This window comes from Leptodactylus fuscus, chromosome 2 (assembly GCF_031893055.1).
Source record: "Leptodactylus fuscus isolate aLepFus1 chromosome 2, aLepFus1.hap2, whole genome shotgun sequence".
Taxonomy (NCBI): Eukaryota; Metazoa; Chordata; class Amphibia; order Anura; family Leptodactylidae; genus Leptodactylus; species Leptodactylus fuscus.
This window is the reverse complement of record NC_134266.1, coordinates 42,923,019-42,948,530: the sequence shown is the minus strand read 5'-3', so window position 1 is coordinate 42,948,530 and position 25,512 is coordinate 42,923,019. Positions and strand designations below refer to the sequence as shown.

The window sequence follows — 25,512 nt, the reverse complement described above, 5'->3', positions numbered from 1 at the left end:
TGGCATCATTTCCTGGGGTGTCATAGTGGACTTGGTGACCCTCCAGACACGGATTTGGGTTTCCCCCTTAACGAGTATCTGTTCCCCATAGACTATAATGGGGTTCGAAACCCGTTCGAACACACGAACATTGAGCGGCTGTTCGAATCGAATTTCGAACCTCGAACATTTTAGTGTTCGCTCATCTCTAAAGAATATATGTTATCATTGGGGTGTTGTAAGCAAAGGTCATTTGGGGTCAAGGAATAATTGGCTCTTGAGTAGCAGAGGGTTGGCAAGGTGCTGTAAGTCTTTTTATGTGATGTGATATATATATCATATCCAGTTAATTTATGTATTGTCTTTACTTCTTCTAATAAATAAATTATACCTATAGATACAGCAGTCATAAAAAAAAATGACTTTAGATTACATTTTGAAAAGCATTACATTAAAATTATTTATTAATTTTTATGATCATTGTACATCATTTTCAAGGAATTAATGATCCCTTTATCTCTGTCTTTATTATAGTAGTAGATAATAATACCGTAGTAAGAGGCTTATTAGTATATCTTATTAGTAAATCTCACAATGTTTAGGCCTGTGGCAGGCTTTCTTTTTAATTAATTGACTAATATGCATTAACCCTTAACTCAATCATTAAAAAAAGGAGAAATCGTTGCGAACTGCGTTGCCCTATGCTTCGACGGTTATTTTCCATTGCAACATCCAGCTGTGAGAATAAATAGGATTCATCTTAAGCTGTATGCAACATCTGTTATGAAAATGATCTTATTCAAAGTAAAAAATATTAGCATTCTGTAATGAAACGCACAAGGATTTATTAAAAATTCCAAAATATTTTTAGAATGTACATCAAAATGTATCATAATAATATCAAAATGTATCATCATAATAAACCACATCATCAATGCTTTCATTTTAAGCAGGAACTCAGGTGTAGAAAACTATAACTTGACAATGATGACTTGTTGCAATGGATTAACTTAGCATTGAATGCAACAAAAGCAATAGAAAAAAGTCAAGCTAAAGTTTCTTTCAACGGTATATTTGGTGCATTAAATGTTAGGTTAAAGTGCACCTAAGCTTTCAAAAAACTTTGCGTAAATCGCTATTACAGTTTGTATACATGAGAAATAACATTATTATAAGTCATTATATGACTTGTATTCAGTATTTTTTAGCATGTTTTCCTCTGCAAGCACTATCACTAATATTCAGTTCTTCCTGAGCTGGTAAGTGGAGATCAGCTACTATGATGCAAAATGTTACCTGTATGGACAAAAGCACAACTACACATTGCACCTACAGGAGGTTTATGACATCCCATCAGGGGTGAACCTGCCCCTTTCGCCGCCCGAGGCGAACTACAGAAAGCCAACCACCCCCCACCCCCCGCCGGGAGAAGGGGGCGGAGCGGAGGGGGCATGGCGGAGTGGAGGGGGCGTGGCGAAGTGCAGGGGGCGGGGCTTAGCACCGTTCGCCGGCAGAGAGCAGGCACGGAGACGACCTGCTCTCTGCCTGAGCGTGAGTGCTCCAGTGGCCTCCCCAAACCACCGCTCGGTGCTAAGCCAGTCCAGGACAGCTTGTTCTGGACTGGCTTAGGTAACCAAAAATGCCGCCCTTCCTGAGGCCCTGGCATAGCGCCGCCTGAAGCGGTCGCTTCAGGTCGCCTCATGGGAGGTGCGGTGCTGCATCCCATCCTAAATCCATAGATATTAATAAGTAGTTGATCCTCCATTGCAGTTAAAACAACTTTCACACTTTTAGAATGGCTTTCTACAATATTTTTGAGTGTGTTTGTGACATTTTTTGCCTATTCATTGTGAAATGCATTTGGAAGGACAGACATTAATATTGAGAGATTGGCTCACAATTTTCTTGTCAGTCTATCCCAAAGGTGTTTCCTGGGATTAAGGTCAGGGCCTTCTGGGGACCAGTCAAGTTCTTCCACACCAAAGTCACATAATTATGTCTTTATAGACCTTGCTGCATATGGGGTACACTCATACTGGAACAGAAAAGGGCCTTCCCTAAACTGTTCCCACAAAATTAGACAATTTAAGGGAACAGCAGAATGGAACAGCGCTCACTCCTGGATAAGACCAAACACTTCTTTATTGACAGGAAAAGACACAACTTTGTAAAGAATTTGCACTTAGGGCAGATTGTGGCCTGAAACGCATTGTGTCTTTTCCTGTCAATAAAGAAGTTTTTGGTCTTATCCCTGGGGGAGCGCTGTTCCATTCTGATGAACCAGTCAACTGGGCTGGTCCATTATATTGCATATCATAAAGTCGTTGTGACTGCCTTGGTGACACATGGATTGTTTATTAAAAGCATTGCTGTGACGCTATCACAACCCGCTAAGGTGAGCAGGCATTCTGTCTTACCTATAGGCCATTGTGCCACCCAGATAATGCTCAGCTCGCTGCTTTCTATTTATTTTGCAGTTTCCCTACAAAATGAAAGGCATACAATTCTACAAAATGCCTTGGCTTCATCATTTCCCTTCTAATTCAACCACATAGCATGATATATTCAACACCAAACAGCTGGCACAATGCAGGCAGGCAGCTGACATATTCCTAGTATTTACTAAATCCAGACTCAACCATCAAACTATTGCAAATTTGCAGCCAATTTCTATACACTTGAAAAAGGAGTTTATACTGTGAAACACGTAATGTTTATTGGTTTTACTACAAAAATATGTCTTTATGAAGAATCTTTGGTTTGGTAAGCCCTGATCCATCCATCCATTGCCATTGCCTATTTGGATTTGGTCCTTTTAGTTTTCAACACATGATTTGATGTCTGATCCACACAGAGGATCCGGCAGCTGATACCTTTTGACCTACTAACCTTACATGTCTTCTATGGGTGTTGTGACTCACTCACGACCCCCCAAAGTGAGCAAGTATTTGGCTATTTGGCTCTTCATTTTATGTGTACTATGTAAAACAGTAATACCCAGGGTGTTGCTCGCTGCTGTTTATTCTTTGTTGTATTACTCATCCATCAAATTGTCAGCTAAAGAAGTGGGATTTCTCCCTCCACAGAACAAGTTTCCACTCCTGCATAGTCCAGTGGCAAGGTGCTTTGAACCATTTCATTTGGTACTTGGAATAGTGCGTGATCATGTAAGACTCGCATGCAGCTGCTAGCTTGTTGAAACTCATGGCACAAAGCTCTTGGTTAGGGTTGAGCTGATCTTGAGATTTCAGGATCGATTTTAAAATCCAATTTCCGATCATTTTCCAGCCGATCGTGAAATTTACTCAATCGCTGATTGGGATCCGATCTTTCCCAATCGCTCAACCCTATTAATGATATATACATGAATAGGGTTGAGCCTATCTTGAGATAACCTCTGACCTCAATCCCGCTGGAAAATATCAGGATCGGAATTCCTGTACTCGATCGCCAATCGGAATCCGATCTTTTCTGATCCCGATCGCTCAACCCTACTCTTGGAGCAATGTTTTTGTGCTTAGGTTAATGTCAGAGGATGTATGCAAGTTTTCAGCTATTGAGTCAATAGAGAGTTGGTGACTTCTTTGCACCGTGCTCCTCAGAACTTAGCGATCCGGCTCCGTAAATTTATGTTGTTTGCCTCATAGCTAAGTTACTTCCTAAGCATTTCCTCTTTTCAATAATCACTCACAGATGACCTAACAAATTTATGAGTTGACTTGACATCCTCTTACAGCAGGGGTCCTCAAACTTTTTAAACAGTGGGCCAGAGGCAGAGCAGGTCGCACAGACATCAGGAGCGGTGCCCTCCAATAGGTAAAGTGAAGTGCGCTCCATGGCCTGGCCCGAGCTCCCCAGGAGCTTCATTATAAATGCACGCCTGCCGGCGTTGTTGGCGGGGCCAGACAGAAGTGCTTGGTGGGCCGCATGTGGCCCGTGGGCCGCAGTTTGAGGACCGCTGTCTTACAGTATCACATTCAAATTCAGTAAACCCTTTAGCACAACCCATTCTTACAAAAATGTTTGTAACGACCTACTGCAAGGCTGGGTGCAGCATTTTATACCCCTGTGTCATTGGGACTGAATGAAACAACTACATTTAGTGAGTTGTCCTAAAACTTTTGTCCATATACTGTATATTTTTAGACATATTCCTTAAACTAAAATAACAACTACATTATTTTTATATGCATGACTCTGCAACATATCAAAAGCCAAAACCAATAGATTTTTTTGCCAATACATACCACTGAAAGGGCACAAGTAACAAACAGTGTCTTGGATGTAATCTACAGGAAACCCAAGGTTAGGTTTTCAAATCCATCCTTATTATTTTGTTAGCCATAGCCTCTGTCTGCACCAACATTTTCAATAAAAAGGAAACCTGTGTGAGGGTCATGCTACAATTTTATCTATCAGGGAAGAGGGAAGTGATCTAGTGCCAGACCCTTTATCTATAATTGATTACTTGTAGCAAAAGCATGAAGAAGCCAAGGAACTAATTTGGAATTTTGCTCTGTACATTATCTTATCTTTATTTAAAGCCATTTTTAATATATGTTTCCTTAAATACCTGCATCTACCTTTGCAAATAGCCAAGCCATTTCTATATAATATAGGATTTTATTAACCTAAAACCATGTATCCAAAACATCAAAGAAAGTCTTTAATAAGCTACATCACTCTAGGAAAGGCTCACACAGAAGCCTTTGAACTCAATAGGGTGTTTCTGTATCAAGTGCACCAATTAGCAGTATTGCTAGCATAATGGGTATTCCCCAATGGGAATCTCCAAGTAATACCCATGTAATAGAATCAAATGTTTGATTTCTTTGTACACAGCAGTACTAATGTAACAGTTTGGAGAGAAACGATTTCCATATGAAAAAAATGCATTTATACTGTTGATAAAAATTGTGAAAGATCAATTATTCTATTACTGAGAATGGTGGAAAAAGCAACTGTGTTTGAACTCCAAATATATATATATATATATATATATATATATATATATATATATATATATATAGAGAGAGCGAGAGAGAGAGAGAGAGAGAGAGAGAGAGAGAGAGAGAGAGAGAGAGAGAATATAACTAGATAGTTATACAACTGAACTTTGTTTGCAAACATTTGAGAGCTGAGCTACAGTAGCGTAACTAGGATAATACACAATATATGGACCATCAGCTTTTGGCTCTATATACTGTGTGCAAGCCAACTGCAGGGGCTGGGTCTCAATCCCAACCAAATGATTTTTCTGTAGGTATGTGATGAATGCCATCCATCAGCCATGACATGAAAAGTCCCCATGTTTAAATCCTTTATGTTTAACATACAGATGTGTCCTCAACATGCAGATGTAGCAGATAAAGATGAGCGAGTAGTACTCGATTGAGTAGGTATTCGATTGAATACTACGATATTCGAAATACTCGTACTCGATCGAGTACCACTCGCTATTCAAATATAAAAGTATGATGCAGAACCAGCATTGATTGGCCGAGTGCTATACAGTCGGCCAATCAACGCTGGTTCTTCTCCTACCTTTAGAAGTCTTCTCCGTGCAGCTTCCCCGTGGCGTCTTCCGGCTCTTCATTCCCTCTGCCAGGCATCGGGCCTGGGCAGAGCCGACTGTAGTGCAGGCATGCGCAGTCGGTTCTGCCCAGGCCCGATGCCTGGCAGAGTGAATGAAGAGCCGGAAGACGCCGCGGGGACGCTGCACAGAGAAGACTGCTCAGAGGATCCAGACCGACCCTCACTCGTGGACTTGGTAAGTATAATTTTATGGAACGTTGCCTACCCCTGAAACGAGCATTTTCCCCCCCATAGACTATAATAGGGTTCGATATTCAATTCGAGTAGTCGAATATTGAGGGGCTACTCAAAACGAATATCGAACCTCGAACATTTTACTGTTCACTCATCTCTAGTAGCAGAGTTTAACATATATTAACTTCTATGGAAGTAATGTATTTCAAAGGATTTTGTTAAGTTTGGTGACAAGGATTCATGCTGCAGTGTTTTATCGGGGGCTTTGCTGTATCTGTATTCCAAGTTGACTAGCCTTTAAAAAAAGCTATTGTTCGGTTTGCACCCGTTTGAACTTCTGCACCATCCTCTGGCAGTATTATACAGTACAGACCAAAAGTTTGGACACACCTTCTCATTCAAAGAGTTTTCTGTATTTTCATGACTATGACAATTGTAGATTCACACTGAAGGCATCAAAACTATGAATTATCACATGTGGAATTATATACATAACAAAAAAGTGTGAAACAACTGAAAATATGTCTTATATTCTAGGTTCTTCAAAGCTTTTGGTCTGTACTGTACGTCGCAGGAGGTGTGTCCAGCTATGATTTCTTGCTCTAGGTTAATCTTGCATTGTCTGAACACTGTTCTCTTCCCTCACCTCTGCAAATGAATTTCCACCACACCCATCTTACTCCTTTGTTTCCCTCTGCTCCTCTAATAGTTAATGTTAGCCGTACCTTTGTGATTGACAACCGATCTACAAATCACGTCTAGTGTAGGTCCTGGATTTCCTATACTTAGGTCATCAGCCCACATAGGTTTGCTAGCTATTGTGACTTTGTCCTTGCTAAGCAGTTCTCTTGCCATTGTATTGCACTTACTGACTTCTGACCTTTGGCTTTCCTTGTTACTACTCTTTTGGATTGTGATTTGGTACTGTTTGTCTCTCTGGTTTGACCTCGGCTTGCAGACTCTGCTTCTGTGTTGTTTTGTCTTGTCCTGTTCTGTGTAAACACTTATTCAGAGAATGGACTGAACCCAGTTGCCCGCTACCGCCTAGGGTAGTTGAGGCAAGTGGGCAGGGAAAGGGGCTGGGTCAAGTTTAGAACTCACTGTCTCTGTTAGTCTCTTCCTTCCTTAGTTCAGCAGCAGCCGCTGGGGAGTTGCTCAACAGGCAATTTCTCAACAGCTATTTTACATGTCTATCTATAACTGACAAGTAGATGTGTTTTTGAACTTCAGTCTTTTAAAGACTTTGCTAGCATGTTACATTATTGTAATAAATTATAAGAAATTGAGTTCTTCACCAAATTCTAAGGTAAGATTGAATACTTCCAGTGGACTTTTTTTTTTTTTTTTCGACTGGATGACATGCAAATGTATTAGTATGCATACAAAAGTCCTGGACTCAGTTTTACTATAATAACATCACACTTATTTAATAAATATAAATATACTTTATTAATGGATTCTGGTTTCTTTCCATAAAATCCTGGGCTAAAATCTACTTTCCGCTTCCTCTAATTTTTCAACGGAGTATGAGTTTATGGTCTCTTGTATACTGTAGAGAAACCAAGGCCGGAAAGATGATTTTAAACAGTTATACCTTAGCCATTATAAAACATAGAACAAGAGTTTCAGTGTTATATAAAGGGTAAGATTCTCATCTTTTACATGTGGCCAAGTCCGTATTTCTACCCGTAGAAGTGATATGTATATGCAAGTGCAGCTGCTCCAAATCCCGACTGTGTTTTTAACTGATGATATCTCTGTAAATAACACATATAATTAAAAAAAAATCCACCAACCTACATTTTATAATGTGGGTTAAAAGATGATAAACAATAAAAAACTTGGAATTTTTAAAAATATAAATCTGAAGGGTCAGCTGTAGGCTTTGAGAAATACAAAGTAAATAATAAAACCTATAAAAAGGGAATATATCTGGTTTCAATAAATGTTCCATATATATATTATATATATATATATATATATATATATATATATATATATATATATAAAATTAAATATTGTCGATATTTAATATTCACTATTTATTATGCACAATTATAATCCATTCCATAAATGGCTAAAATGTTAAAGCTTGAGCTATCCAACAATATATACTGTATGTCCACTATATATTGATAAGAATTAATTCACCCACATTTATCTCTGTTAATAACCACCATCTAGCAAGTAAAACATGACACAACCAGTCTCTTCAATAGTAATATTGATCACCATCCAATACTCTAATATCTGATTGATTTAATTCTTGAACATATTAAAGGCACCATAGGCCCCGGGTGCTACAAACCACCTCCCTTTCATACCACAGCCAACAACATTATTAAAACAATCAACTAATCTAATGCAGTCACAGATGGCAAAGGAAAAATCAATACTCCATATTACATCCACTCAGCAAAGGTGACATTTCCTTGGACTGTAGATGTTCCACTTTCTTTATCGTATTCTTTTGGTGCACACCACCATGAACACGTCTTCCAGCCATAAATCATTTATGCAGAGTTTGCCATGCAAAGATCTTAGGTTCCTGTAATCCAATTCAATGCTATACTAGCCTGGGACCCTTCAATAGGCTCTTGGTGGTCATGACAACAGATTAAAGGTCCTGGACCTCATTTTGAGGCTAAAATAGTGCTGCCCAAGCTATGTCACAAAAATGGTACCTCAGCACTGATTGATGGCATTAGTTCCGGATCTCCGCTGTATAATACAGCAGAATCCCGGCTGCAATGTATATTCATTTGCTGCACTAGGTTAAAGGGTGTAATCCACCCAATCGGTTAAAGGAAAAAAAAAAAACATTTCTCATAATTTTTACATTTGCCTTTCTTTTGTGTAGTCTTTACTCAATTCCTTTATGATAGTAACAACTATAGCAATTTTGTAATGAATGCATAACATGAAGTAGTAGGCCAAAATGCTAACTTTTCAACAGGACCACCAATCTTACATACGTCGACTATGTACCTTTAGGCTGAGGCTAAACATTTAAAACCAAGAGTGGTTTAAAGAGGAATGGGAAATACTATTACAAACTGCAACATAGGGTCTTAGCTTTATAATACTGGTGTGTTGTGAGGTCAATGGGCTCCTTGTGCTCTCGCTATTTTCTAAGAGTACAGACTTATTACTGAGCCAGCTATTCGAATAGAGAGCCCATATTCAGATCCAAATAATAAAAAGTATTCAAGCATTTTATATTAATCCAATCATAATGGAATTAATGTTTTAGGATGGTAACATGAATTATGAAAACATCCAACAAATTTCATTTTTTTCTAAATATTGTTTGGGAAAATGTTTTGAACATACGGAGAATGAAACGACATGAAGAATTTAAAGTATCCCTTTTTTTAGATCTGGCAGAACACTTACTTGGCAAAAGAGAAGGCAAACACATTAGGCATCGTGTCTTCATTAGCATTTATGATTATAGAGCAGGCAGAAATACCACTGATAACTGATTCATCTTGGGAACTGCTATTCAATGTCATAAATACTCAGTAAAAATATGGAAAAGGGTATTGAATCTACCAAGTTGTTATGATATTGGTTGAGCACCCTCGTGAATTATGGTTGCATCAGCTAGACCAGATACAGATACAGTTGAGATTTTATTATACAGAAAGTATATGAAATTGATCTCAGCATATACTGTATAGCTTATCAAAACAATATATAATCAATATATTAGCTAAAATAGGTGACCTTATGATCTACTGGGCCAAAACGGCATAAAAAATTACAACAATATTTCTGTTGTAAAGACTGTGCTGCTTCTCCCATACTGTAGCTGCCAGTAATACTGCTTTTCACATAGAATCAACAGCACAGCACTCCCTTTCTAGTATGTGCACAGAGATTACAACTTGTATTCTCTCTAGTCCATATTAAAGACAGAAGTGAAAAGGGGATTATGTTTGTACACCAAAACAAGGAAGGCATGGACACCCAGAGTCTGTAAGGAAAGAGATCCCAAAGAGAAAAGTGATAGAAGAGAGCCCATGCAGATGGTTCTGCAGGGGGATGGGGAACAATCACAAAGGAAGCATCAGCAAAAGTAGAGACACCACACAATGCTCAAAGTCATGTCAATATATGGGGATAAAGACATATCGGAATGAAGTTGTATTGATATTGAAAGACTATGAAGACCACAGCATTCCGGATACACAGACCTTACACCCAGCAACTACAGAATTACTGGGAGGGACATAGCCACATAATAAAAATAGTAGCAGGCTGTAAACTGCATATCAGTTTGTCTGAAAATAAATAAGTAAAAAATTGCAGCCTGAACTTTTGTGCAACATATTTTAATTCTAAATGAAATCATGAACAAAGAAAAAAAATGGTTTCCTCGTCAAAGGAATCCCTAGCTTTAAAACATGGACATTGGAATATCAGCAGATCATATCAAAATGTGCTGGATATGCCAATACTTTTATTAATGTGTCCCTCACCTGTCCTATTGGTTGACAATATCCATATATATGTAAAACAAGTTAAGGCCCTATTTACATATGCATTCAGGAGTCCACTTAGAAACACTGTGTATGAAAACCTATACATATTAAAAAGCGATTATCTGGAAAACTCTCGGACCCCACAGACTATAATTGGGTTTGTGTGGTTTCCGCTTGGTTTCCATTCACAAGCAGTACTTTTCTTTCTACATGTTTTGTGCAGAAGCCAAGCAGAAACCACAAGGACCCCATTATACTCCATGGGGTCCGCGGGTTTCCTTTAGGTAACCACTTTTTAATGTGTATTCCGTTCGGGGGGTCGGCAAGCAGACTACCCGAATGGAAACCCAAACGCAGATGTGAATCGGGCCTAAGCATTCTAAAAGTAGCATGATCTCCTAATAACATTACTGAATATGGTCATTATCCTATTAGTGCCTATGTGTGGTCATACTGGGGGTGGGGGAGCATTTCATCCTTTCAGAGTTTTTGTTACCATGTGTGATATTGTGTTCATCTGGTTTCATGAGACATTACGTAAACTGGAGATCAGTTCAGTTTAGTCACATCCGCATTTGTTGTCCGTTGGGTCTCTAACTCCTTCTCATACCATACCTTTCTATTTGCGGGATGGTATATTAGATATTGTACTTGACTTTTTGTTATCTTTCAACATTCAGTAGTAAATTGAAAGTAAATAAAACACTGAAATGGAGAGATTCTAGATTTATTGGGTAGTTTTGGGTGTGGTACTGTCTCTAACATTATCGCCACTCCAGTATTACACCATTAAGGAAATAAGAATAAATAACTTACAAGAAATTACAAAAAAAAAAAAAAAAAGTTGTAGAAACTGTGATACCAGAACCCAAGGTTAATTGATTGATTTTGCACAATAACGTCGTACAAAATAGTGGAACAATTACAACAATTGTATGACTTTACACAATGAATTATTTCAATGTGGCTCAAAATTCCCTTGAATACTTAAGAGTACTATTTAGTACATAGAAACAAGCTTTTTATGCAGGTTAAATATTGTGCATAGATTTGCATCTATTATCCTTTTTTTAACAGAATATGCCTTGTTACGCATGACCTAACATCAGCTATGCACCCTGTACATGAGGATGTTTCGGAGTACAATGTTGAACACAGCTGTGTAAATATCAGACAGTACATTGGAACACAAATAATAAAAAAGTGCACAGTCGCGGAGCGTATCATTGGCTAGCTAGGTTCTTCTTTCTTAACCTTAATGTGGTTTCTTACTCTCAGTGCCTGTGATGTTTACCATGGTCAAATAGTTATTATTGTTAAAAGAAGTCCCTAATCCATCAAGTCCAACGCTTCTCAGACCTAGCTGGGGATCCATAGGCAAACCAAACACCCAGTAGAGAGATTAAATTATTTAGATTGAATTATTTAATGTCTCTTACATGGTAGCTTAAAGGGGTTCTCTGTGCAAAAAAAAATCATTTTACAAAAAGGGTCTGTGTGTGCTATTAATGAGTTAATAAATGCCACCATATACCTTTAGCTGTGTTTTGAGTGATTTCTGGGATTTTCAGTGATCTTATTGCATCCTCTGCATTCATTTACATCCACAACTTCCTCTTCTGTGTTTCCTACAAGTTCCAGGATGCCTCACTTCTTCTTCCTCTCTCACTGACTGACCCCCTTCCTTTCTCACACACTCTGTTAGGACTGTGCGACAGCTGTGGCCAAGATATTAGGGTCACAGCTTGTTCCACTGTCTCTGCGCAGTCCAGCATTCATAGGGTTAATTCCCTTGCAGCCGATAGGCATGGTTGGTCTGACGATGTCAGCCTATCGGCATCTGGCTTGTAGCACCGGGGCTGCTGATCGGTTCCACCTTCCCTCTATTTAAGGAGGCTGTTTTGGGCCGTCCGGTGCTCTAGGATCGATATCCACATGGTGTTTGTCTCTGCAAAACTTTAGTTGGCAGTAAGCTGCTTAGTTAGACAAGTTGGCAGAAATTCCCTTATGGATTAAAATTGTGGGTTCCCTGTCCCTTAGTTATTATTGTGAGACTACCTTAGGCAGTCTGCTACTTATGGTACTACAGCTGCAGAAAGTTGTGGTGTGAGTGCTGCCCAGTAAGCTGCTGGGAGCACACTGTCCTTTGTGTTATCTAGTTGTGAGGTAACCACTAAGACTTAGTATTCATTTAGGCGGCTGCTTGTCCTGCAGTGGCAGCTTCCTTGTGAAGTAACAGGGAGCACTTAGTTTGAGGTGTAACCCGGCAGTGAGCTTAACTGTCAGGCCTTGTTCACACCTGCACGCTCTGCAGTTCTGAGCCCAGTGGGCTCTGCAGGATATTTGTTTATTTTAGTTTTTTTAATATATCCTGCTGACCGTAACACACTCCCCCTCCCCGTTTCCTTAACTAGCCCACCCACTACACCCTCATCGGCCATTATTATAATACTAGATCCTACACCTCCCTCTCACACTCATTGTCCCCCTCCCTTTAACCCTTGCTAGCCAGCTCACGCATGCGCAATAGGTTGTTGCATGCACGTCGCTGATGACGCTACCAGAGAAGAGATGGAAGGAAGGAAAGGTAGTATACGGGGCCGGTGTAGTGAGGGCAGGGGTCGGGAAGTGAGGAGATGGGAGGAGAGAAGATGGTATGTGACCCTTGTCTCCAGAAACGGTGAGATGGAGAGTCACAGGAAACTATAAAGATATGCCTGGGGCAGTCACGTGATCAAGGTAAATATTCACCTTTGATAAGAAAAGTGATTTATAAAATAGATGGGGGGTGTTTAGTTTAATATTAAAATGCATTTTATCCCAGACAACCTCTTTAATAGTTAACCCTGAACCATCTGAACATTAATATTTGCTATATTAATAGGGTTTAATTTGATATATACTTATTCCCTAGCCACAGAATAGGGATAAGTGTCTGATCTTTAGAGGTCTATTTAGAGGGACTCCGACCATCAAGAGAATTAGGATCCAAAGTGCAGCATTTGAATGGCCAATGGGTGTGCATGCTCTGCCAAAGCTTTATATACGTCTATGGGACTTCCAGATCAATAATCTCCAGCAGTCCAATGAATGTGAATGGAACGGTTGTGGAGCACAAACACCACTGCTGCATTTATATAGGGCACTCAGGGCCCCATATTTGTATGATTTCTGAGTATCCAAGTGCTTGATCCCACCTATCCCCTATAATGTGAAGAAAAGATAAATGTCATTGGTGGAAATCCCTTCAATAAAGATGACTCTAAATGTCACCAGTAATGTTATTACCTTGATCATCTCTAATTGTCTAGACAATTCCTAAGGCTCACTTCTGTAACTGTGAAGAACCCTTTCCTATATTGAGTTGGGAACATTTTTTTTCCACCATAGTTACTTATAATCAATATTTTAATAGTGTCCATGAGAAAAAAAACATAATTTTAATTTATAATCTGTGCATTATTTGAGATGTGATTAATGAAGGTTTATGTTTTAAGTTGTTTCTTCATTTTGGTTTTATAATACTTTACGTAACCTTACTAGGCAAATATAATAACAAGGAAGACGCACCATTAATCATGTTAAACTAATAAAACGTACTGCGTACAAAGTCATAATCTGACCCAAAGTCTTGTGTGTAAATAGTTTACACTTAACCAAATTAGACATCATCTTAGAAGCAAACAAAAATTCCAGTTGGATTTTTTAAGACTCATTTTAGCTCGATTATAAGGTAATGTCTAACACTTGGACATGACTGAGGATTACAGGTACCTTTCTGTGGATTATTATCCGGTTTGGCTAAAGTGCTTTTTTAATGGACTGTTAATATACAGGGTGACTAAAGTATCTATAGGTTGAACTCGAGAGATAGTTTTCATTTTTCTGGTGAAGGGTTTATCTGCATATTGTTCTCATAAACCTTTACCTGTAAGATTCCATAACTCAGCTGAATCTCCTCAACAACAACTAGTACTACCTAGACCTATTCTTTCAAGAAAAACTACTACTACTACACTTCAAAGAGATTATCTTTGAACTTACTTTGGGCACTACATATTCTTCTAATACCATCATAGAAATCTGTTTTATTACAATAATGCTTGTGCTCACACTTAGATAACATAGTGTAGATAAGTTAACCATGAAATTGAATCCTACCGGAAATACAAAATATAGGCATTAAAGGGATTCTACCATTAAAACATTTTTTGTGTGGTTAAGACATCGGAATAGCTTTTAGAAAGGCTATTTGTCTCTCACCTTTAGACATGGTCTCGCCGCACCGTTCCTTAGAAATACCGGTTTTTATCGGTATGCAAATGAGTTCTCCTGCAGCGATGGGGGCGGGCGCCAGTGCTGAAACAGCGATGAGGGCGTCCCCACCGCTGCCAGAGAAGTGTCTCCAAGCACCGCCTCCTTCTTCGTCTGCCACGTCATTTTCAATGTCTTCCGGCAAAGGCTCATAACTTCAAGCAGAGCAGACTGCGCAGACGCACAGGTCACGGGAAAATGGCCGCTTGCACAGTATTGTTAGCAGCCATTTTCCTGTGGTCTGTGCGCCTGCTCTGCTCTGCTAGGTTACGAACTGGCGCCGGAAGAAGACATTGAACATGACGCGGTGGACGAAGGAGGAGGAGGAGGCGGCGCTTGGAGACACTTCTCTGGCAGCGGTGGGGACGCCCCCATCACTGTGAGAGAACTCATTTGCACACCGGTAAAAAACGGTATTTCTGAGGAACGGCGCGGCGGAGACCACGTCTAAAGGTAAGAGACGAATAGCCTTTCTAAAGGCTATTCCGACATCTTATCCACAAAAAAAAAAAGTTTTAATGGTAGAATCCCTTTAACGGTGCCAATTTTTAATAGTCTATATATAAGTTTTCCTGCACATATAAAAAACTCATACAAAATACCAACTATTAATTACATAGCACGTATTCTTCTAGCCTTTCAGTGGAAAACATTTTTTTATTATTCTGTAAACTAAGATCAACCTAAAAGCGAGCTTTAGAAGCAATTTAGTTTCCGAATAAAATGAGACAAATAATCAAGGTCGTGATTTATTTATTTTTATGTAATTTGTCTTTAATTTCTCTCAGTAAATTATGTTAGTTGTAACCTTAGTCCTATCATCAACACAATGCAAAGCCAATATTATCAAGATTTATTTAAATTATTTTACCAAGGGCCTAACTCCACTCAAAACCTACAAATTTAGGCATGACCACAGGAAACACAAACATCATCTTCTTACACCCATTTGGATCCAAAAGAAAGGGAGAAAATCCCATATAATTCTCTTATCAATTAAAAAAAGCCATCTTCATCTTGAATCTGATAAGTCACCATATTGCGATCAGAACAAAACAAATCAATGGAAACAAATCAGAACAAAATCAATGGAAAATGGTGAATTAAAATGTTAAGACAGACCTGGGAAGAAGTGAATATATGTGTGAGTGTGAATGTGTTTTCCTATGTTTATGGACCTCTCAGTATTACTATTAAGTCATTAAAAAAATAAGTCGGGAAACCTCTTCATGTGTCAAGGAAGTAGCAACTGTTTACTTAACGTGTTAAAAGTCATGTTAATTTCAGCTACATCTGTATGAATCTTATAGCCATCTTTAATTGCTATTTAAAGGGTGTTTTCGGATTTCAGATACAGGCAGAGGATGTGATAAAATAAAAAGAAGAAATTCTCACTTGGTTAATTCTACCACCTTCCAGCCCTGCCAGTCGTCTCAACCAGTATATAGATGTATCCTTACTCAGCCGTCCTCTTCCCTGGACAGCTGTTCTAAAAACAATATGTTCCAAAATGATATGCTAACTAGTTAAATATTCTATATGTGTTATGTGCGGCCATCCATGGAAGCGGTGAATTGTGTGGAATTGGGTTGATGTTGAATTTGAGGAATTCTTGATAAAATTTGATACATCTATATATTTACTTGCCTGCTGTGGCAATGGTTATGTATACCCACATGACCACTGCAGCCAATCACTGGCTTAAAAGGTCTTTGCCATACATTGCTGTGACCATCAAATGTCTGCAATTGTCACATGGTTATACAGGCACGCCACTGCCAAGTGAGCCAAAAACAAGAAGAATAGGCTAATATTGTGACCAACTGTTATAACAGGTAGATCCTGTCCACAAGAGCCTACATTCTATAAAGGAAGGGAAATTTCTTAAAAAATTCCTTTAATAACTTCAAATTAAATGTTGATACTTTAATCAAAGCAAAAATGAATACCTGTATCACTAACATTCATATCTTAGCCTTTTATGAGAATATATTATATTTCAGAATAACGTGCCATCTTCATTTGCATGAATAATTACAACCTTTAAAGCCTCTCAAAGTTAATGATACGTAGTGTTGTCACTTAACCAGGTATGTCTGTCAAACGCGGTTACCACCAAATGCATTATAAATGGATTCATGATATCTACATGGATTGCAAAAACTTGAAGTCATTTATGAGTAATTAATTCCATCTCTCCAGTAATATTACCACATGCTGCGATACAAATCACGTTCCAGCCTCCTCCTATGTGCTATAAATAGACTTCTTTGAACAATAATATCTTATTGAAGAAAATACAGATCAGAATATTGGAGGGGATTATTGCATAGGAACAGTTTTATACTTGTTCATTTATTAAAAGATATGAAGTCATTTTGAAGATTTGTGGGACAAGTAAATACGAATATAAATGTGTCTACATTATTACAAAAATAATTATGATGTGTTCTTGATATGTGATGGAAGACTGCAACAAAGTATCAGAAGTAAAGTGTATCGCACTAGATGTGACTGAGTGTTATTCTGGGGCTTCTGTGGAGTCAGATGTTAATTAGCTTCAAGCCTTCTGCTAGTTTAGTGAAAAGTAATTCCCTATAGTTCATGAAAGCAGATCAAAATAGCCTTGCATAATGTCTATAGATTTCACTACCAAAATATGTTCTATTTTGTCTTCGTGTCAGGAGCTGAAAATAGACCACATATATTTTATATTCAGAAATGGATAAGTATTTGTGACAGACTTCCGCTTCAAATTCTTCTTCCATTTCCGCCCATCTGACTTTCCACCATGGCTTTCACCCACCGATAGAACTCATAGGAATGAGCCTAGTCAGAAGACTGGATCACATTGCAGTTAGATGAAGCAGGATGCTTATTTTTTTCAAGCAATGGCAGATTCAGGGCAAAATTTGGTGCCGATTTTGTGGTTTCATTTAACTGAACATAGATCACCATAGTAGAGTAGATAATATCACTAAATTTGCATGCATATGGAGATTTATAAAGCCATTTTCACTCCACTGGGGAAGCTAAACCAGCTTTCCCTACACTGTGCTAATGAGATCCAACCAGATCTGGTCCACAGCTGGGATTCTGTTCCTTTTGGAATAGATTTATTGGTTTGGCTAAATCTCACATCATAGCATTAGGCTTGTTGAAAAAGTCCTGCATGATGTTTAATAAGATAAGAGATAAGATAAGATAAGATATTCCTTTAATAGTCCCACAATGGGGAAATTTCAGTGATACAGTTTCATAGATGGTACAGTAGTATATAACAAGAGAGAAACACATAGAAGCTCATGGCAGATAGAGAAATTCTATGAATCATAGCAACTAAAACGAAAGAAACACAGGCACACTGCAGGATCATTTAGTTCTCTGTGTGGAGTGTTGTTAATAATACAGCCGAATGTGGTTGGAGGACACGAGGAGGGGGGGTCACAGCATGTAGATATAACAGGCAGAAAAACATTTTTTGCAGAGGTGGGGGACATATGCAGCTACCATGATAACATGGGGCTGTCCCTAGCGGGCAGGCAGGAGAAACATTGTTTTCCTAATTACATACTGGAAAACAGATTTGCATATTTCCCATAGGATTGTAGTATGTGATCAAGTAGTGCAAGTTTGTTTCAATGTTACAAAGTTACCGCAGCAAAGTTGACCATGTTAAGCACATTGACTGTGTTTCTGTGTATTGATTCTAACTTATGGTCCTGTAATATTAATGTGATGGTTTTGTATGCTACATAATTACAATGAAGTGCTTACTAATATAATAGTGAAGTATGTTAATCCTGCACAAGCTCAGTTGTAATGTTGAGACTCCACTCTCTTTATACAGTCTCCCAACTATTGACTGAGATTATCCATATGACAAAAATGCATGTGGCTTAGCTTAAATATCTGTGTGGAATACAGACATTTAGTATTTTTTATCACATAAGCTAAGAACCAGTATAACATCACTATGTAATGAGCTTTCCAAAGAAGCAAAAAAACAATACACAACAAACTGTGTCAGTTGTATAAAGTAAAAGATTTATTGCCCGGTGGTCTATTATAGTCCTTCCCTTGGCATCCTCCATTTTATTAGCTATGATCTATAACAATAGATTAATTGTTTCTACTTGTCCAGTGTTTTGCATTAGGAACTTTAATAATTCATAACTGAACTACCATATTATACTCTTGTGTGTAATGAAAACTATATTTTGATGATGTTCTTTATAGTATTGAGTAAGCTGCACATATTCAGCTTGTAAGGTTGAACCTATTGCTGGTCAACTGGTGCGACATATCAAAATTTCGCTTCAAAATCAGCCCCTTTACAATGGAGCCCTATGTGAACAGCTAGCTTTTTTTTTCCGCTAGCTTTTTTTTCCCACTAGCTTTTTTTTTCTGCTAGTTATTTTTCAGCTAGCAGAAAAAAGAAGCGACATGACCTTTCTTCAGGCGTTTTCCGCCTGAAGAAAGCAATAGAAGTGAATGGGAGGCAAAAACCGCGCAGTTTTTTTCCGCGCGGTTTTTTGCAAAAATAAGCGAAGCGGTTTTTTGCAAAAAAAACGCGCGAAAAAAAACTGCTAGCGGTTTTTTCAGCCCATTCACTCATATGGGAGGGGAAAACAGCCTGGCTTTTTTTGGAAGCGGTTTTTACAAAAAAAAAGCTCCAAAAAAAGCTTGGCAATGTAAAAAAAAAAGCTTCCTAATTAGGAAGTGGTTTTTTTCAGGACCAAAATAAGCCAGGAGGTTTTTACGTGTGAACTAGCCCTATGAGTGAAACCACAAACAGTGTCAATATTTACAAAAAAAATGACAAAAATGTAAACAAAGATCCCTTGAAAGTATAGTGCAATGCTTTCCTGAAAGTATAGTGTAAAGCATCACTGTAAGTATAGTGCAAAGTGCCACTGAAAGTATAGTGCAAGGCGCCCCTGAAAGCATAGTGCAAAGCATCACTGTAAGTATAGTGCAAGGTGCCATTGAAAGTATAGCGCAAGGCACCCTTGAAAGTATAGTGAAAGGCGCCCCTGAAAGTATAGTGCAAAGCATCACTAAGTATAGTGCAAGGTACCACTGAAAGTATAGTGCAAGGCACCCTTGAAAGTATAGTGCCAGGCACCTCTGAAAGTGTAGTGCCTAGCACCTCTGAAAGTGTAGTGCCTAGTACCTCTGAAAGTGTAGTGCCTAGTACCTCTGAAAGCATAGTGCAAGGCGCTTCTGAACGTATAGTGAAAGGCACCCCTGAAAATATAGTGCAAGGCACCCCTGAAAGTATAGTGCAAGGTGTCCCTGAAAGTACAGTGCCAGGTACCCCTGAAAATATAGTGCCAGATACACCTGATGGTATAGTGCAAGGCACCCCTGAAAGTATAGTGCCTGGTACCCCTGAAAGTATAGTGCAAGGCACCCCTTAAAGTATAGTGCAATGCACCCCTGAACATGTAGTGCCAGGTACCCCTGAAAGTATAGTGCCTGGTACCCCTGAAAGTATAGTGCAAGGCACCCCTTAAAGTATAGTGCAATGCACCCCTGAACATGTAGTGCCAGGTACCCCTGAAAGTATAGTGCCTGGTACCCCTGAAAGTATAGGGCAAGGCACCCCTGAAAGTATAGTGCAAGGTACCCCTGAAAGTATTGGTGGCCGCTGAAAGTATAGTGCAAGGAACCCCTGAAAGTATAGTGCAAGGCACCCCTGACATTATAGTGCAAGGCACCCCTGAAAGTATAGTGCCAGGCACCCCTGAAAGTATAGTGAAAGGCACCCCTGAAAGTATAGTGAAATGCACCACTGAAAGTATAGTGCAAGGCACCCCTGAAAGTATAGTAAAAGGCACTCCTGAAAGTTTAGTGCAAGCCACCCCTGAAAGTATAGTGCAATCCACCCCTGAAAATATAGTGCCAGGTACCCCTGAAAGTATAGTGCCAGATACACCTGATGGTATACTACAAGGCCCCCTGAAAGTATAAAAAGTATTAAAAGATAACCAATCGGTTTAATGCAATTTCTTTAAATGATCTCCTTTTGTTGTAACACGACTACACGTTATGGTATTACATGAGACTATTGCATAGGTGTATGGCCTATAAACACATATCCAAATGTTAACGCACATTGGCTTGGAAAATATTTTAGCATGAATGACAAGCATGGTTTCTATTATTTAGATCCTAGTAATAGTAGTAAAGCAAACAGAATAAGAACTATTAAAAGGTGACGGAGCTGAGTACATAACCCTGTCAAATGTTGGGATCGAAATGGCTCAGAGCATAAATGCTTTACAAACATTGCTTGAGTGCACCTGAGCTGAACTGTGACAGAGAAGTGCTGCTGTTTGAAATGAGAGCTCCATATTGATCTGTGTGGCTTATTGCCAGTTGCAAGCTTACAGCTAGCCTTTTATTAGAAGACTCCCCCTGATAGGATATCAGGACTTGTAACCTGGAGCAACAAGTCTCATCATTTTTTTAATTAACTAAAGACAAGCTCCATTCAAAAATGACAGAGCAATATGTTTGTTGGCTGAATGAAGAAGTCCATTGTCTTTCCAGGTGACTCTGTCACTATGAATGACTATGAAACATGAAAAGAAGATTGTTCTTCTTAATAGCCAAGGGGGTTATATTGGGAATCTGTCAAAAACAGAAGTGCGAGTACTCGGTTAAGTATGCAGAATTTACCCAGTCAATTAGTATCGCGCTGAACTATAAAAATGTTTCCTCATAAGGTTTGTGTTGAATGTTTTCAATTAAGTCCCCTCAATTAAACCCGACTACTCTACAATTCCGAGGCGCACCGATTATACCCCCGCTGCCTTCACTGAGCAAGTGTCAAAGCCCAAATGAAATTTAGTTCAATCAGAAAGATATTAATACCGATCAACAATGTATCCAATCTTCCAAATCCTGAATATTGTATATTTCCGGCAACCTTGTACATTATTTATGTAATCCCTCGTACAACATGGTGGTAAAGAGATGGTATTTGTACCTTAAAGTTCAATACATCTCTATAGCCTTCAGTAAGACATAATATCTTTTTAACATGAACGCCATTCTAGGCTCCTCTATAGGAAATCTAGAAATGAATGAGTGAATATATTAAAATAAAAAATAAAAATCCTATAAGGAACTGATTCTTTCTAAATGCAAAAAAAGTGGGAAAGGTTTACATAATATTTTTCATGAAATCATTCTATACTAGTACAAAAATAAATCTACTCTGGTATATATTCCTTCACTCTTATAGCCTAGGTATCCTTGTATACCTGTATACAGTGAACGAGTAATACCAGTAATAAAGGTCACGTTTTGAAGGACAAAAAATGTTACTACAGTACAGTACAGGAATTGTTTCCAAGTCTCTCGAAATACAGGCATTTTAACATATAGGGGGGAAAGCAGATGTCTTTGGCAATTATTTATTGAATTCCATTTGCATTTCTTGTAAGATTGATGTCCTGAACTTTAAGACTAATGGGAAATGCTGTGGAACTGTGTTGGGAATAGCTGTCAATAATTTCATTGCAATAACATAATACCCTGGAATCCTAAGAACAGATTTCTAATTAGCTAAGTCAACACCTAATCATTCACTGGGTGACTGGATGTTCCGAACAAGGGTACACAAATATTTCTAAATATTTCACAAACACATCCTCAATGCAGGTTCACATGTCTGTTTTAGCTGTCAAAAATATCCAAACCCTTAAAATAATCCTAAAATTAAAATCAGGGCTGGAAGGAAATGCTATCCATGTTTCAGCCCTTCGATTTTTTTTTTTTTTCTAGTCTGACTCCACCAGATTCATATATATGACTAGGAAGGCCACAATTGAATAATGGACGTCAAGAAACAGATATTGGACTTTACCTATATAATAAATGGCCCTTTACTGCATATACATCAAACTATATCCTTCAAATAAGTGACCACTACAGAGAATGTTGAAAAAGAAGTGTACACACTACCACCTTGTGGATTAATCTTAAAAGAACAGATGTTCTTCCTTTCAGCTTGTACTAGCCCTGCTTTGAATTCTAGGATACAGATAGCCACGAAATAAGCCGTAATATGGAATTAAAAAAATATTGCTATCCTTCCAGATGATATAAAATATCCATATAAAATATAATTAATAACTGATCCGCTATAAAGCCAGATGAGGGAAATTTAATTGATCTGTAATATATGTAGCCTAAATTGCTTTGACTTATCTTTCCTTATAGGAATTAATTGTAGATTAATCCTGAAGGCTCACATGGATTATTATAATCACTATTTGATCTCACTATGCTAATGTGACTTAAACAGCAATGCAGGGACAGCTACAGAGAACTTTGGAAGAATAGGTATATTAGAAAGGTCCAGAAAGGATTGACCTCGGCTAAAAATCGTTTATTGTCACCAAATGTGACAAATCCAAGCGGGGAAGGTTGAGTAATGTCACATTTCACAGTGGGTGGTCGATGAATGTCAGTGAAGCCCATGACTTAGCTATATATAAACACCCGTCAATTGCCAATTCGTGATTCACAGGGTCCATATGGCATCGAATTTCCCAACAAGTTGCTGCAATGATCAATTGTAGAAGCAAATAGACACCCAATCGGCAATGTTAACTAAGGAAAAAAATCGTATATATCCATTTGGTTCCCATAGAACAGAAAACCGTGTCTTCTCTTTGTTGGTAAATGCTTTCCTTTTATTTCTGCGAGTGACAAGGATCAATACAACCATACCTGACTTCAAGCAAAGAAAAAAAATGCTTATGAGTCTCATAAGATCTCCCATATGAAATCTGAAGGATCAAGCATAAGAGTATATCAAGGTACTCCAACCAGAGGTATCCAAGCAATTGGCTTATAGAAATACCAAAGGGAAAGCTTTCACGAGAAATCTATAAAAGAGGTGGATTTGGTAATTCCTACTTTTGGTGGTTAAGAATATCAAAAATTTCAAAAAAAAGCTACAATGTTGCTGCTTATGATTTAGAATACGGTATATCCGCCGGTTAGTTCTTCAGATTCAGTAAACTCAGGATGACTAGTCAGTAGCCACTTGCTAGATAGCACTGCATGAAAGGTGGCAGGGGACCTCAAAGTCTCCCTTTCTTCTCCATAGTGTCATCAACACACACAGTCTTATATCTGCAAAACCAGATCAGCCATGGAGCTTTAAACAAGGTGGAGTGAGGGGGAACTTTAGCCACCATTGGCGGGGGTGGGGTAACCAATAGGTAGGTGATAATCAAGTTATGAGATAGAACTGCAACCTCCAGTTTGACATCCTACACAATATCAGAAGTGATGTGAGTGCAGAATGCTTTAATGCACCACAATTCGGGGCTATAGTGTAGAACACTATAACATTCATTTATTTCTTTATTCCATTTGATTGGGAAGCACGTCCTGTTCCATTATGCATTACACATGCAGAATGCCAAGCAATGTGTTGCAATAAGCAAGGTGCAGTCTAGCAATAAAATAACCAGCATAGATTCCATGGCCAAGCTTCAGATTGCAGATTATGACCTAAACATGTAATAATTCCATCCAAGATATGTAATCACATATATAACTGCCAAACTCAATAACAAAACACACACTGTGGCAGGAACATAGTAATAAAAAATCCCTGGGACTGCAACCTCATATAAGTCAAAGTGTATCAAATGATCAGATATAGTATCTCTGCTGCTACAGGATATGGCAACAATAATAGCTGTTTCCTTTGGTTAACCACTATGTCAAATCCTTTGAAATGTATCTCTCTTCAGACATCGAACAAGGATGTTTATCATTAGGATTCTGATTTAATATCAGCTTATCTTTCATTCTGTATATGAGACTGATCTGCTACTTTGTATACACCACACATAACCATAGCTTTTTTTTTTTTTTCTGAGAGGCTACTGCAGCAAAATGATCATTACTGCCCAGAACACACATACTGTATATGAATAGGGGCACTGTGTGGAGCACAAGGGAAAAGTATTGACTTGCAGCCATAGGGGAAAAGTAGTCACATAAAGGACTGCAGTAAAGCTTGAAAGCATAGACATAGCTTAACTAGCATACAAAATGCAAGGAAAAGTCTGCCCAGCACCTTACCTTGACAAAGCAGAGAAGCAGATCAAGCACACAACATCTCCTGCTCAGCCAAATCCTGCAAAATGCAAATCCTAAGGAAATTGCTCGATGCAAAGCAGGTTCCTTTCACATCTGAAAATACATAGAGATATTTGTTGCAATCCAAGGCGGTCTTGCAGTCCAAAGGAATGTGAGAACCAGAAAACAAAAGGCTGCCTTGACTGTAGGAGAAAAGCAGGAGCTGTATAGTTGTTCAGCATGAAAATTCATTACAATCAGTGTGAGCAGAGAAGGTTTTGCTAGTAAAGAGCTCTGATTGCCTATGCAGAGATGGAGAGAGAGACTGAGCTGCAAGAAAAAGAGAGATTGAGGAGGGAGAGAGGACCAGGCTGTACCAGTCACTTCTCCTTCAGCTATTGGAGCAAACTGAATGAAATTTACAAAGCCAGCAGCCAATAGATTGCTGCAGTCTGCATCATCACTACAGAAACCATATCTACATCTACAACCTAATGCAAAGAGCTGCTAATTCTAGTGCAATTCAAATGGAACACAATCATCACTGTTGTTTGTGTCAAGAGGTAGGGTGTATAATGCCAGGAGGCATATGGCGGTGCAGCTAAAGGACATACAAGTTACTTCACACTGCTTCTGAATCATCCTCTTAAGCAAGTGGAAATGTTAGCATGCTAAAAAGGAATATGTTTGTCATATAAATGAATGCCATGTCGGAGAATAGTTTTCTAATAACAAAAAGGTATTGCATATATATATATATATATATATATATATATATATATATATATATATATATATTCCTACAGTACTCATTTTCATATATATATACACACACAAACATATTTAC

At 38.5% G+C, this 25,512-nt stretch overlaps 1 protein-coding gene across 2 annotated transcripts in view; it reads right to left on the bottom strand.

Moving 5' to 3' along the window:
• NLGN4X (neuroligin 4 X-linked) overlaps positions 1-25,055 on the bottom strand; it is a 268,537-nt gene extending 243,482 nt beyond the window's left edge. For both annotated transcript variants that reach the window (XM_075263663.1, XM_075263664.1), the window contains exon 1: positions 24,669-25,055. The gene's annotated coding sequence lies outside the window, so the exon portion shown is untranslated. The remainder of the gene's footprint in view (positions 1-24,668) is intronic.
• Positions 25,056-25,512: the final 457 nt, after the last annotated feature.